Genomic DNA, 12,167 nt, shown 5'->3' with positions numbered 1-12,167 from the left:
AGAACCATGTGTCGTTTTTCTCAAAAACCCAAGTTACACACACTTTCCTCTTTCCAACCATCTTTGTCAAGATCCTTTCCTTTCATAAACCATACGCTTGGGTAAGATTGCCTCACCCAAGGTTTTCATAAACATTTACAACAAGGTAAACCTTGAGGGGTTCCCAACCTAAAGTTTCATGAGTTGAACTAATACAACACTATGGCCGAGATGAGGGTCATCACGCCATTGAGGGTATGAAAAAGAGGTATTGGAGTGGATCATACTTGCTTGAGCTAAGCATGTATTATGACAACACAAGAGGAAATATACTTTCAGATTTGTGGTGCTATCTAACCCAATCAATAGATAGGGATGAGAATTGACCAAAACCAACACCATTAAGGGAATCAGGCATACTCATCACAATTTGAGAATACACCAAAAACATGGTATTGATACATCTACACTAGAAGGGGGTGTAGTATGAATCTTGTCCCGAGGTGGAACATATTCAAGCTAAATATAGAAAGCAAGTTGGATAGCAATGGCCATGATACCATACACCCAACCAATTACCAAGACCTTGACAAGATAAAACTACTAGAGGTACCATGCTTGCATCCAAGCATAGATGACAACAATATGGAGATCATCACACATAGAACCAAGATGCTATTGATAGCACAAGATGACATCCAAAGAGACATCATATCAGAGATCAAAAGATGGCTTGCCTTGGCTTATTTGTCCCTGGACTTCTTCAACTTCATCAATATAAGAATCCCGTCAATATAAATAAAATCCTTGTCCGAACCACTTCTTCTTCTTCTCCGGAATTATTCGCATCTATCGTCGGAAAATATAAAAGGAACACAATCAATCACATTGCACCAATCATAACAAGCATGCAACATTCAACAATCAACAAGCAATAGCTAACCACCTTACTACGGGCTAACATACAAAGAACTTATAGATACTACAAAGCAACTAAAAGAGAACCCATTTTATTTACCTAGTAAAGGTATGAGAGTATCACAACTTAGCAATTGCCTCTCTCGTTTATCACCAGGGTATCAACCAAATATCCCCTGGTAGATAACATCATAAAGATGACAAGTGCATTAGTTTGGCATCAAAAACATTCACATTATAATTTGAAACATTTTTGCAAAAGCGGGCAATCATTCTCCCTATTTTATAAAGCTTACATAACACTACACAAGAATAGGAAGCAAATGATATGCCCCACCATTTGAAAACTTAAGCAAAACAAAAGAGCTAAAGTTAAATTGCAGAGGTTTTGTTTTGCAAGCATAAAATAAAGGTTGCCCATCTCTACTAAAAAGAGTTGGTCAAGGGTTTTAAATAAACCGAAAAGTTTTGCTTCAACAATGCATGTCACACATAAACATTACTAACAGCAACAAATATGTATGAACAGAGAATAAAAATATTTTTCCTAGATGGCCAGTATTAATACAAGACTAACCCAATTGGAATCACCCAAAAAGGTTAATCCTACTCTTTTAGGAATTTCTTTGAATCTGACTGTACAGAAAAGAAGATCTGTAAGCCATAAATCGTAGAATAATCCTAAAAATATGAGGCCACTTGCATTTGAAAGGTAATTAAACAGAGATGCATACACAATTGGATTTGGGTTCAAATTGTTTCTGAAACTCTCACAAATGGATTTACAAGTTTACTGCATGTCTATACCATTTGCTTTCTCTCTGGATTTACACAATAGATAAATGTTTGAAACTTATTTGAGATGATTAAGAAAACATTCAGCAGTCCTACAAAATTGGAATCACTCAATTAGGTTCAAAAATGGATTTTTGGTGATTTAAAAGCTAACAGCCATGTCTGCAGAACACACAGAACAAGTTTAATTCACCAAAAATCATACACAAATCACAAAAATATGAGGTCTGCTGCAGCTGAAAGGTATTGAATATGTGGTTCTTACCCAGTTGGTTTCATTCAAAAATTCGTTTCCAAACTCCAGGTTTAATTCGACAAAGTCAGATCTGACCAGATCTTGATCTGTGAACCATTTCAGTTTCAGGAGGTCAATTGAAGTGAAACCAACGCCAAAATGAAGGTACTGAAGAGGGCTTTCACCCACAGTTGAGTTTGCTCAAAAAGGTTTCGTAAAACGGGAGAAATCTAACAAACAGTGATTCTGCATGTTTGCAGAACTTTATTTACCATGCAAAATCCGTAACGAATTTGAGGATGAGACCAACGCCAAGTTGTAGATCTTTTCAACACCTATCTGCGGAACTTTGAATCACTCGATTTGGATCTGCACAGAAGATTTGGAGGATTTTACAAGTTCGTACCAGAATCTGAAACAGCAAGATACAGAAATTACTGCAAGGTTTTGGACGAACTTTGCTCAAGAACTTCAGATCTGAGGATAGCTCAACCTTCTCCATGCTTGGACCAACATGCACCTGCATCAAGATCCAATATAGTGAGAGGAGAAAGGAGAAATATAGCTGGATTCATCTAGGGTTAGGGGAGAAGAGGGGGAGAGGGAAGCTCTCATGGTGAGGGGAAGCTTGAGGAAGGAGGGAGTTGCATCTTGGAGAGGTTTCCATGGCCATGGCCGGCCATGGTTGCTAGGAGGAGCAGCATTTCGTGGTGGAGGAGAGGAGGAGAGTGTGAGGGAGTGGAGAGTGAAGAAAATGAGCAAAGGGGGAGGTGGTGGCCGGCCAAGGGGGTATTTATAGATGGAGAGGGGTGGCTGCCTCCTTTTTCATTGGTCAAGGAAGGTGGCTGCCCATTTATTGATTGGAGTAGTTGGGAGGCAATGCTTGCAAGAGAAGAAAGTGAGGAGAAACATGGCTGACCGAAATTGTCATGGCCGGCTCCATTCTTGCCAAGCACAAGTGAGCAATGTGAGAGAAAGGCACAACATCAATGTGTATAGACAAGGTATGATGTTGAGAAGATAATATCAATGAGTGACTTTGATAATGATAAAAATAGGAGTAGATACATATAGATAAAAATGAGTATGAAGGTGACATGTGCCATGTGCCATGAGAATAGTCTCCACCACTTTGGTTGAGACCAACTTAGGATGAAGATAGTTCCCAAGGTATAGTTGATGATTAGAGGTTTACATTAGAATTCAAAATTGAAAGAATTGGGATTCACCACATGGAACAATGCATGAGCATGCCAAGATAGATGGGTGGTGATGGTGGTTTAGTCAATGATAGAGCAAGATTAAGAGAGATGGTGAGTGAAGTATTCATATACTCACAAGGATGAATATATTGACATAAATCATCAATTCATGAGGTCAAGGCAATGATGGAAAAGAATAGAGGAGTGAGATAGATATGATGAAATATAAGATGTGCAAGTGTTGCCATTTGAAAAAGAGTTTAATTGAAAGGTATGGGACACACCTCAATTGTCTAGAGACAATTGGGAATGAACTCAAGTGAAATGGAATTTTGAAGATGTCGAGAGAAAACTAGTTGGATCATAGGAGTTCAAAATATTCTACTTACTCTCTCAAGTAAAGTAGAGTTTTTCTTAATTGTAAAATAAGCAAGAGGAAAACAAGAAATGGTATAAGTACCATAAACAAGCCTTTTGTTAAAAAGAGCACAAAATAGAAAGTAATGTTTCTGAAATCAGTACTTGTTAGAAATGGGATGAGAAAACAACACCCATTTCAGTTCCTTGTTTTCCTTGAAGAAATATCTTGAAAAGTTTTAGTAAAACTAGAAGTAGTTTTGTGATCAAAACTAGAGAAGGAAAACAATAGGGTTTTTGAGGAGGAAAAACTAATTTAGGGAGGAGTGTTCTCAAGGGTAGATGATGGCTACAAAATGTATCCATCATTCCCACTCTTGGTTTTGTGAAGATAAACTTGGATTAAAATAAAAACAAGAGGTTAAAGAGGAAGAAGTGATCTAGTGCTGAAACACTAGATAGGGTATAAGATCAAGTTGGATATAAGAGTGGCAGGGGTAGAGTGAGACATGCAGGACGTGGAAATTGTAGAGGGAGATGCACAGATGAGATCCATGCATTTAGGTCAACAAAAACAGTTGTGGGTGCTTAGAGATCAATTGCCACAGTCTGGACATTTTAATCCTATCAACACAGATGGTCGACATGGCCTCAAAACCAACAAGGATGAATGGGTATAAGAGAGGGATGTAGCTAGGGGAAGATGATCGCAAGTTTTGAATTTAGGATGATTGAGCTAGGTTGTACCACAAGGAGGAAAATCAAGATGGCACACCCATGTTGTCATCAGGAGAGAGGTTTGATGTAGTAAAAAGGAAAACAATTCTTCCTAAGCCACACATGTGTTTTATTTGGTGAGTTGCTTGTTTAACCACCAGGGGTGTTGTTATTTGAGGTAACTCAAGACAAAACTCATCAAGCAAAACAAGACAATTCATCTACCAACAGATCAAGGCAATTCATCACAACAAACAGATCAAGGCAGTCCATCTAATTAATCTTTAGAAAAAGTTTTTGTTCCCCCTAATTTTTGCAATAAGGACAATTAATCAAGGTTGAAAAAGTTGGGGTGTTACAGATCTTCCACCCTTAAAATAATCTCGTCCTGAGATTACTAAGCATAGAACTAGAGGGGTTGTAAAGTTTAACTAAAGTTAGACTCCATTCTTTTGTAGATGTGCCATTTTTTAGAAGGTCGTTGCTTCATCTTCTGGGAGACATGATGGATTCCTGCCGATGGTGAGCTTCATGAAGAGGTTGAATACTCCAAGCAGGTGTTAGAGTCCACGATTCAAGGAGAGTTAGCGCGCTCCAGCGGTGCTTTAGCAGGGTTGAAAACTTTTTAGAGTTAACTTTAAATTTTAGTGGAAGACTTCCACCCTTAAAATTGTTCATAGGGGGGGTTTAAAAACTCTAAGCTTCGGCCAAGGGTCTTGTCAGTGCTTTCGAAGAAGTGATCTTTCTCTCGTCTTGAGTTGAAGCATCTTCAGGGAGCGAGGTGCAGTCCACAGCTTCAAGGGAAGTTAGTGCATCCCAAATTCCCAACGGTGTTTTAGAAAGGTTTAAATTTTTAGGGTCAGCTCCAATTTTTAGTGGAAGACTTCATCTTCCACCCTTAGGATTTTTCATCGGGTTTCGGAAAAACTCAGAGCTTCTGCCTTGTAGTCCTGTCTGGGCTTCTGAAGAAGTCGTCGATCTTCCGTATTCAGTTGAAGAATCTTCAGGAGACGATGTGTAGTCCACGACTTCAAGAGGCACTCACGGTGTTTATTAGACCATATAACGCGCGGTAAGTTAGTAAGTCGATGAAACGCCTGGTTGGTCTCCATATGAAGCAGCAACGAAGGCCGTCGAAGACAATCTTCAGCTTGAGGGTCAGTGTTGACTTATACCACTTAAGAAGTGAGTAGGTAAAATACACCTAATCTTGAGTCTTGAGGTACCTTCATGAGCTTCACTTGATGAGGAACAGATGAACCATGTGATGTAACTTGGGTCTGACGCTATTGTTCTCTCAGTTTGTTAGACGGTGTGTTAGAGGGTGGTTTCAAAAAGATATCCTCGAGGTTAGCGCGATTATACTCCAAGGTTAGACAAAGTTAGTATGCATGTCTTCTTGCAGAGGTGCAGTCACTCTTGAAGGTCGGGTCTTCTGTCTTCTCGGCTTAGTAGAGATGCTTCAGCTGATCTTGAAAGTAGTTGGCGTAGATAGGGGTCTGGTCAGTTTCTCTGACGGTTGAGAATCGATGATTAACAGGGTTAACTTATCCATTTAGCTAGCAGTAAGCATTTTATCGGCGAGGTAGATGACTGTGAAAACATCTTAGAGGGGCTTCCTACACTGGTTTATCACACCAAGAGTGTTTTTCAGACCTAAAGACCAAGACAATCAAACACACAACAAACAAATAAAAACACTCAAGACAACACACTTAGGGAACTACAAGCAATCATCAAACCAGTCATGGTAACACAAGTACCCATGGATGACTAATACGCGGGGGTAGCTCAATCAAAGCGATTGAGTTTTGTCCTATCCATCCTATAGGTTTGGGCTGGTCACATATGTTGCAGTCTTCAGCTTGTTGACATCATCTTCAACAAGGATTCTTGAAGCAGAGAGTGGTGATGCGGCCTGGTGTTGAGTCGTCGAGGTTGAGGTAGAGGCTAAAACTGTGTAGTCTTCTTGCTCAACATCCCGGGACGTGGGGTCTTCGAAGGGGTAGTTGTGTAGGTACTCCCAAAGTCGGCATCTTACGGTGGCTGGCCTAAAAATTACTAGTCAAAAACTGAGGACTTGATCCCTGACGACTGCAAAAAGTGCAAGTCCACGGAGGAACAAGGTCAGATCTTTGACATACTTTGGTGACAACCAAAGACATGATATTATCATTCTTTTATGTGCACACTAAGTCGGCCTCCAATCTTCAATAGCTGTCGTTGGAGATTCATGAGTCTTCCTGAGGGATTGATGTATCTTTGAGTTCGAGTCTCCGGTCTGACTTGGGGACATCGTCCAATATGTAGGTTTGAAGTGGATGAGACAATAGAGTAAGAATTTTCAAACACTTCTATAAAGCGGAGAGATAAGAATTTAGAAGTTTTGAAGAAACAAGAGGAGTAGAAGCTATGCTTCCGACTAACGAAAGAATTTGTTTGGTAAATAGTTTTGCCCAAGTACTTGTTTCCTAACTAACGTCCATGCTAACTAAGGTCTCCTACAGTCAGGATGGCTCTGATACCAGCTCTGTGGGGACCCCGGACTAGCTGTCCGAAATACCCTGTTATGTATACAGTTCACGTTCCCATGATCAGTGTGCCGTGAACACATAACCGAACTGATATCAAATTACATCATCCTTTACAAAATGGAATAAGAAAATTACAATAAAGTCACATGACCCATCTTTACAAGATAGCCTCGAAGGGCCTAATCTAATCATCAGAGTAGCAGAATCACTTCAGCAGCGTAGAGCCCAAGTCATCTGCCTTAACCCTATAGGCAACTGACTGGGAAGACGTTCCTAGCTCGCATAGACGTCGTCAACTCCTTCTTCATCTGTCGAAGTCCTCCAGGTCTGGCCAAGTAAATAGCCAGGGACAAAGCCGTGAGTACATTTGAATTGTACTCGCAAACCATCAAGAAGGTGATAACAATTCTAACTAAAGAAGACAAGAGAGGAAGAATAGTTTCTCTGGTGGATATAGCATGTGAAAGAGAATCAATTTCTCTTGTGGATATAGAATGTGAAAGAGAATCAGTTTCTCTTGTGGATATAGCATCCCACATCACAGTTGAAGGGGACACTAAGAGGGTGATAAGACATTTCTATGACATCTCTATATCTTTGTTAAAGAAGAGTTCCTCTACATGAAACACTAGGAAGGGTCACCCGCTTTTGTTTCATTTTCCTCGACCATCTCCACATGGTCGGCACAACATCTTTCCCGTACCCTTCCGGTACTTCCAACACACATTTCCTTTGGAAATCATTTTCAAAACCAAAACTCGACGCAGCTCTGTAACGGCCATCCCAACCGTCCATGACCGCGGACGCGGCTATTCGAATAGTTTTGACTCTGCAGAGTTTGCACACTTTCACCACAACTATCCGGATACCTATCATGTGGGCATCATCCCCGCATAACGACATATGCCACGACGGATACCCGGACATAACCTTTCGCCCATTCGACTTAACACGAGGTCCTACCCTATGGAGTATGTACCTCCCCGGCACCGTGGCAGCTCACCTCCTTTTGAGCGTGGCTCCACCGCCAAGCCAGGAGACCCATAGTGTCTTCCGGACGGGTCAGCCCCGAAGGCCTCCCGTTATACTATTGTCCCAACCTCGACAACCCGGACTCGGGGGTAACCGTACCCTTGTATAGTTGTGCGGTGCCTCATGCTAAGAAGAACAAACGTCAAGTTAAGCCCCGTGCCCACGTTGGAGTAGCTATGGTTGCGCTGTTTAGTTGTTCCGGGCGAATACAAAGAACCATGTGTCGTTTTTCTCAAAAACCCAAGTTACACACACTTTCCTCTTTCCAACCATCTTTGTCAAGATCCTTTCCTTTCATAAACCATACGCTTGGGTAAGATTGCCTCACCCAAGGTTTTCATAAACATTTACAACAAGGTAAACCTTGAGGGGTTCCCAACCTAAAGTTTCATGAGTTGAACTAATACAACACTATGGCCGAGATGAGGGTCATCACGCCATTGAGGGTATGAAAAAGAGGTATTGGAGTGGATCATACTTGCTTGAGCTAAGCATGTATTATGACAACACAAGAGGAAATATACTTTCAGATTTGTGGTGCTATCTAACCCAATCAATAGATAGGGATGAGAATTGACCAACACCAACACCATTAAGGGAATCAGGCATACTCATCACAATTTGAGAATACACCAAAAACATGGTATTGATACATCTACACTAGAAGGGGGTGTAGTATGAATCTTGTCCCGAGGTGGAACATATTCAAGCTAAATATAGAAAGCAAGTTGGATAGCAATGGCCATGATACCATACACCCAACCAATTACCAAGACCTTGACAAGATAAAACTACTAGAGGTACCATGCTTGCATCCAAGCATAGATGACAACAATATGGAGATCATCACACATAGAACCAAGATGCTATTGATAGCACAAGATGACATCCAAAGAGACATCATATCAGAGATCAAAATATGGCTTGCCTTGGCTTATTTGTCCCTGGACTTCTTCAACTTCATCAATATAAGAATCCCGTCAATATAAATAAAATCCTTGTCCGAACCACTTCTTCTTCTTCTCCGGAATCGTTCGCATCTATTGTCGAAAAATATAAAAGGAACACAATCAATCACATTGCACCAATCATAACAAGCATGCAACATTCAACAATCAACAAGCAATAGCTAACCACCTTACTACGGGCTAACATACAAAGAACTTATAGATACTACAAAGCAACTAAAAGAGAACCCATTTTATTTACCTAGTAAAGGTATGAGAGTATCACAACTTAGCAATTGCCTCTCTCGTTTATCACCAGGGTATCAACCAAATATCCCCTGGTAGATAACATCATAAAGATGACAAGTGCATTAGTTTGGCATCAAAAACATTCACATTATAATTTGAAACATTTTTGCAAAAGCGGGCAATCATTCTCCCTATTTTATAAAGCTTACATAACACTACACAAGAATAGGAAGCAAATGATATGCCCCACCATTTGAAAACTTAAGCAAAACAAAAGAGCTAAAGTTAAATTGCAGAGGTTTTGTTTTGCAAGCATAAAACAAAGGTTGCCCATCTCTACTAAAAAGAGTTGGTCAAGGGTTTTAAATAAACCGAAAAGTTTTGCTTCAACAATGCATGTCACACATAAACATTACTAACAGCAACAAATATGTATGAACAGAGAATAAAAATATTTTTCCTAGATGGCCAGTATTAATACAAGACTAACCCAATTGGAATCACCCTAAAAGGTTAATCCTACTATTTTAGGAATTTCTTTGAATCTGACTGTACAGAAAAGAAGATCTATAAGCCATAAATCGTAGAAAAATCCTAAAAATATGAGGCCACTTGCATTTGAAAGGTAATTAAACAGAGATGCATACACAATTGGATTTGGGTTCTAATTGTTTCTGAAACTCTCACAAATGGATTTACAAGTTTACTGCATGTCTGTACCATTTGCTTTCTCTCTGGATTTACACAACAGATAAATGTTTGAAACTTGTTTGAGATGATTAAGAAAACATTCAGCAGTCCTACAAAATTGGAATCACTCAATTAGGTTCAAAAATGGATTTTTGGTGATTTAAAAGCTAACAGCCATGTCTGCAGAACACACAGAACAAGTTTAATTCACCAAAAATCATACACAAATCACAAAAATATGAGGTCTGCTGCAGCTGAAAGGTATTGAATAGGTGGTTCTTACCCAGTTGGTTTCATTCAAAAATTCGTTTCCAAGCTTCAGGTTTAATTCGACAAAGTCAGATCTGACCAGATCTTGATCTGTGAACCATTTCAGTTTCAGGAGGTCAATCGAAGTGAAACCAATGCCAAAATGAAGGTACTGAAGAGGGCTTTCACCCACAGTTGAGTTTGCTCAAAAAGGTTTCGTAAAACGGGAGAAATCTAACAAACAGTAATTCTGCATGTTTACAGAACTTTATTTACCATGCAAAAATCCGTAACGAATTTGAGGATGAGACCAACGCCAAGTTGTAGATCTTTTCAATACCTATCCGCGGAACTTTGACTCACTCGATTTGGATCTGCACAGAAGATTTGGCGGATTTTACAAGTTCGTACCAGAATCTGAAACAGCAAGATACAGAAATTACTGCAAGGTTTTGGACGAACTTTGCTCAAGAACTTCAGATCTGAGGATAGCTCAACCTTCTCCATGCTTGGACCAACATGCACCTGCATCAAGATCCAATCTAGTGAGAGGAGAAAGGAGAAATAGAGCTAGATTCATCTAGGGTTAGGGGAGAAGAGAGGGAGAGGGAAGCTCTCATGGTGAGGGGAAGCTTGAGGAAGGAGGGAGTTGCATCTTGGAGAGGTTTCCATGGCCATGGCCGGCCATGGTTGCTAGGAGGAGCAGCATTTCGTGGTGGAGGAGAGGAGGAGAGTGTGAGGGAGTGGAGAGTGAAGAAAATGAGCAAAGGGGGAGGTGGTGGCCGGCCAAGGGGGTATTTATAGATGGAGAGGGGTGGCTGCCTCCTTTTTCATTGGTCAAGGAAGGTGGCTGCCCATTTATTGATTGGAGTAGTTGGGAGGCAATGCTTGCAAGAGAAGAAAGTGAGGAGAAACATGGCTGGCCGAAATTGTCATGGCCGGCTCCATTCTTGCCAAGCACAAGTGAGCAATGTGAGAGAAAGGCACAACATCAATGTGTATAGACAAGGTATGATGTTGAGAAGATAATATCAATGAGTGACTTTGATAATGATAAAAATAGGAGTAGATACATATAGATAAAAATGAGTATGAAGGTGACATGTGCCATGTGCCATGAGAATAATCTCCACCACTTTGGTTGAGACCAACTTAGGATGAAGATAGTTCCCAAGGTATAGTTGATGATTAGCGGTTTACATTAGAATTCAAAATTGAAAGAATTGGGATTCACCACATGGAACAATGCATGAGCATGCCAAGATAGATGGGTGGTGATGGTGGTTTAGTCAATGATAGAGCAAGATTAAGAGAGATGGTGAGTGAAGTATTCATATACTCACAAGGATGAATATATTGACATAAATCATCAATTCATGAGGTCAAGGCAATGATGGAAAAGAATAGAGGAGTGAGATAGATATGATGAAATATAAGATGTGCAAGTGTTGCCATTTGAAAAAGAGTTTAATTGAAAGGTATGGGACACACCTCAATTGTCTAGAGACAATTGGGAATGAACTCAAGTGAAATGGAATTTTGAAGATGTCGAGAGAAAACTAGTTGGATCATAGGAGTTCAAAATATTCTACTTACTCTCTCAAGTAAAGTAGAGTTTTTCTTAATTGTAAAATAAGCAAGAGGAAAACAAGAAATGGTATAAGTACCATAAACAAGCCTTTTGTTAAAAAGAGCACAAAATAGAAAGTAATGTTTCTGAAATCAGTACTTGTTAGAAATGGGATGAGAAAACAACACCCATTTCAGTTCCTTGTTTTCCTTGAAGAAATATCTTGAAAAGTTTTAGTAAAACTAGAAGTAGTTTTGTGATCAAAACTAGAGAAGGAAAACAATAGGGTTTTTGAGGAGGAAAAACTAATTTAGGGAGGAGTGTTCTCAAGGGTAGATGATGGCTACAAAATGTATCCATCATTCCCACTCTTGGTTTTGTGAAGATAAACTTGGATTAAAATAAAAACAAGAGGTTAAAGAGGAAGAAGTGATCTAGTGCTGAAACACTAGATAGGGTATAAGATCAAGTTGGATATAAGAGTGGCAGGGGTAGAGTGAGACATGCAGGACGTGGAAATTGTAGAGGGAGATGCACAGATGAGATCCATGCATTTAGGTCAACAAAAACAGTTGTGGGTGCTTAGAGATCAATTGCCACAGTCTGGACATTTTAATCCTGTCAACACAGATGGTCGACATGGCCTCAAAACCAACAAGGATGAATGGGTATAAGAGAGGGATGTAGCTAGGG

General features: G+C 40.0%; 2 long non-coding RNA genes across 2 annotated transcripts; both read right to left on the bottom strand.

The window, feature by feature from the left end:
- Positions 1-869: 869 nt before the first annotated feature.
- Positions 870-2,520, bottom strand: LOC127321001 (uncharacterized). Its single transcript, XR_007863775.2, has 4 exons — positions 2,385-2,520; positions 2,200-2,296; positions 1,958-2,034; positions 870-1,073 (listed from the first exon to the last, which is right to left on the bottom strand). It is a non-coding gene; the product is annotated as an uncharacterized lncRNA (long non-coding RNA).
- Positions 2,521-6,509: 3,989 nt separating this feature from the next.
- Positions 6,510-9,434, bottom strand: LOC139831968 (uncharacterized). Its single transcript, XR_011746390.1, has 3 exons — positions 8,979-9,434; positions 8,698-8,809; positions 6,510-7,064 (listed from the first exon to the last, which is right to left on the bottom strand). It is a non-coding gene; the product is annotated as an uncharacterized lncRNA (long non-coding RNA).
- Between the last annotated feature and the right edge of the window lie 2,733 nt (positions 9,435-12,167).

This window comes from Lolium perenne, chromosome 6, assembly GCF_019359855.2.
Source record: "Lolium perenne isolate Kyuss_39 chromosome 6, Kyuss_2.0, whole genome shotgun sequence".
Lineage (NCBI taxonomy): Eukaryota > Viridiplantae > Streptophyta > Magnoliopsida > Poales > Poaceae > Lolium > Lolium perenne.
This window is presented reverse-complemented; position numbering and strand designations above follow the sequence as displayed.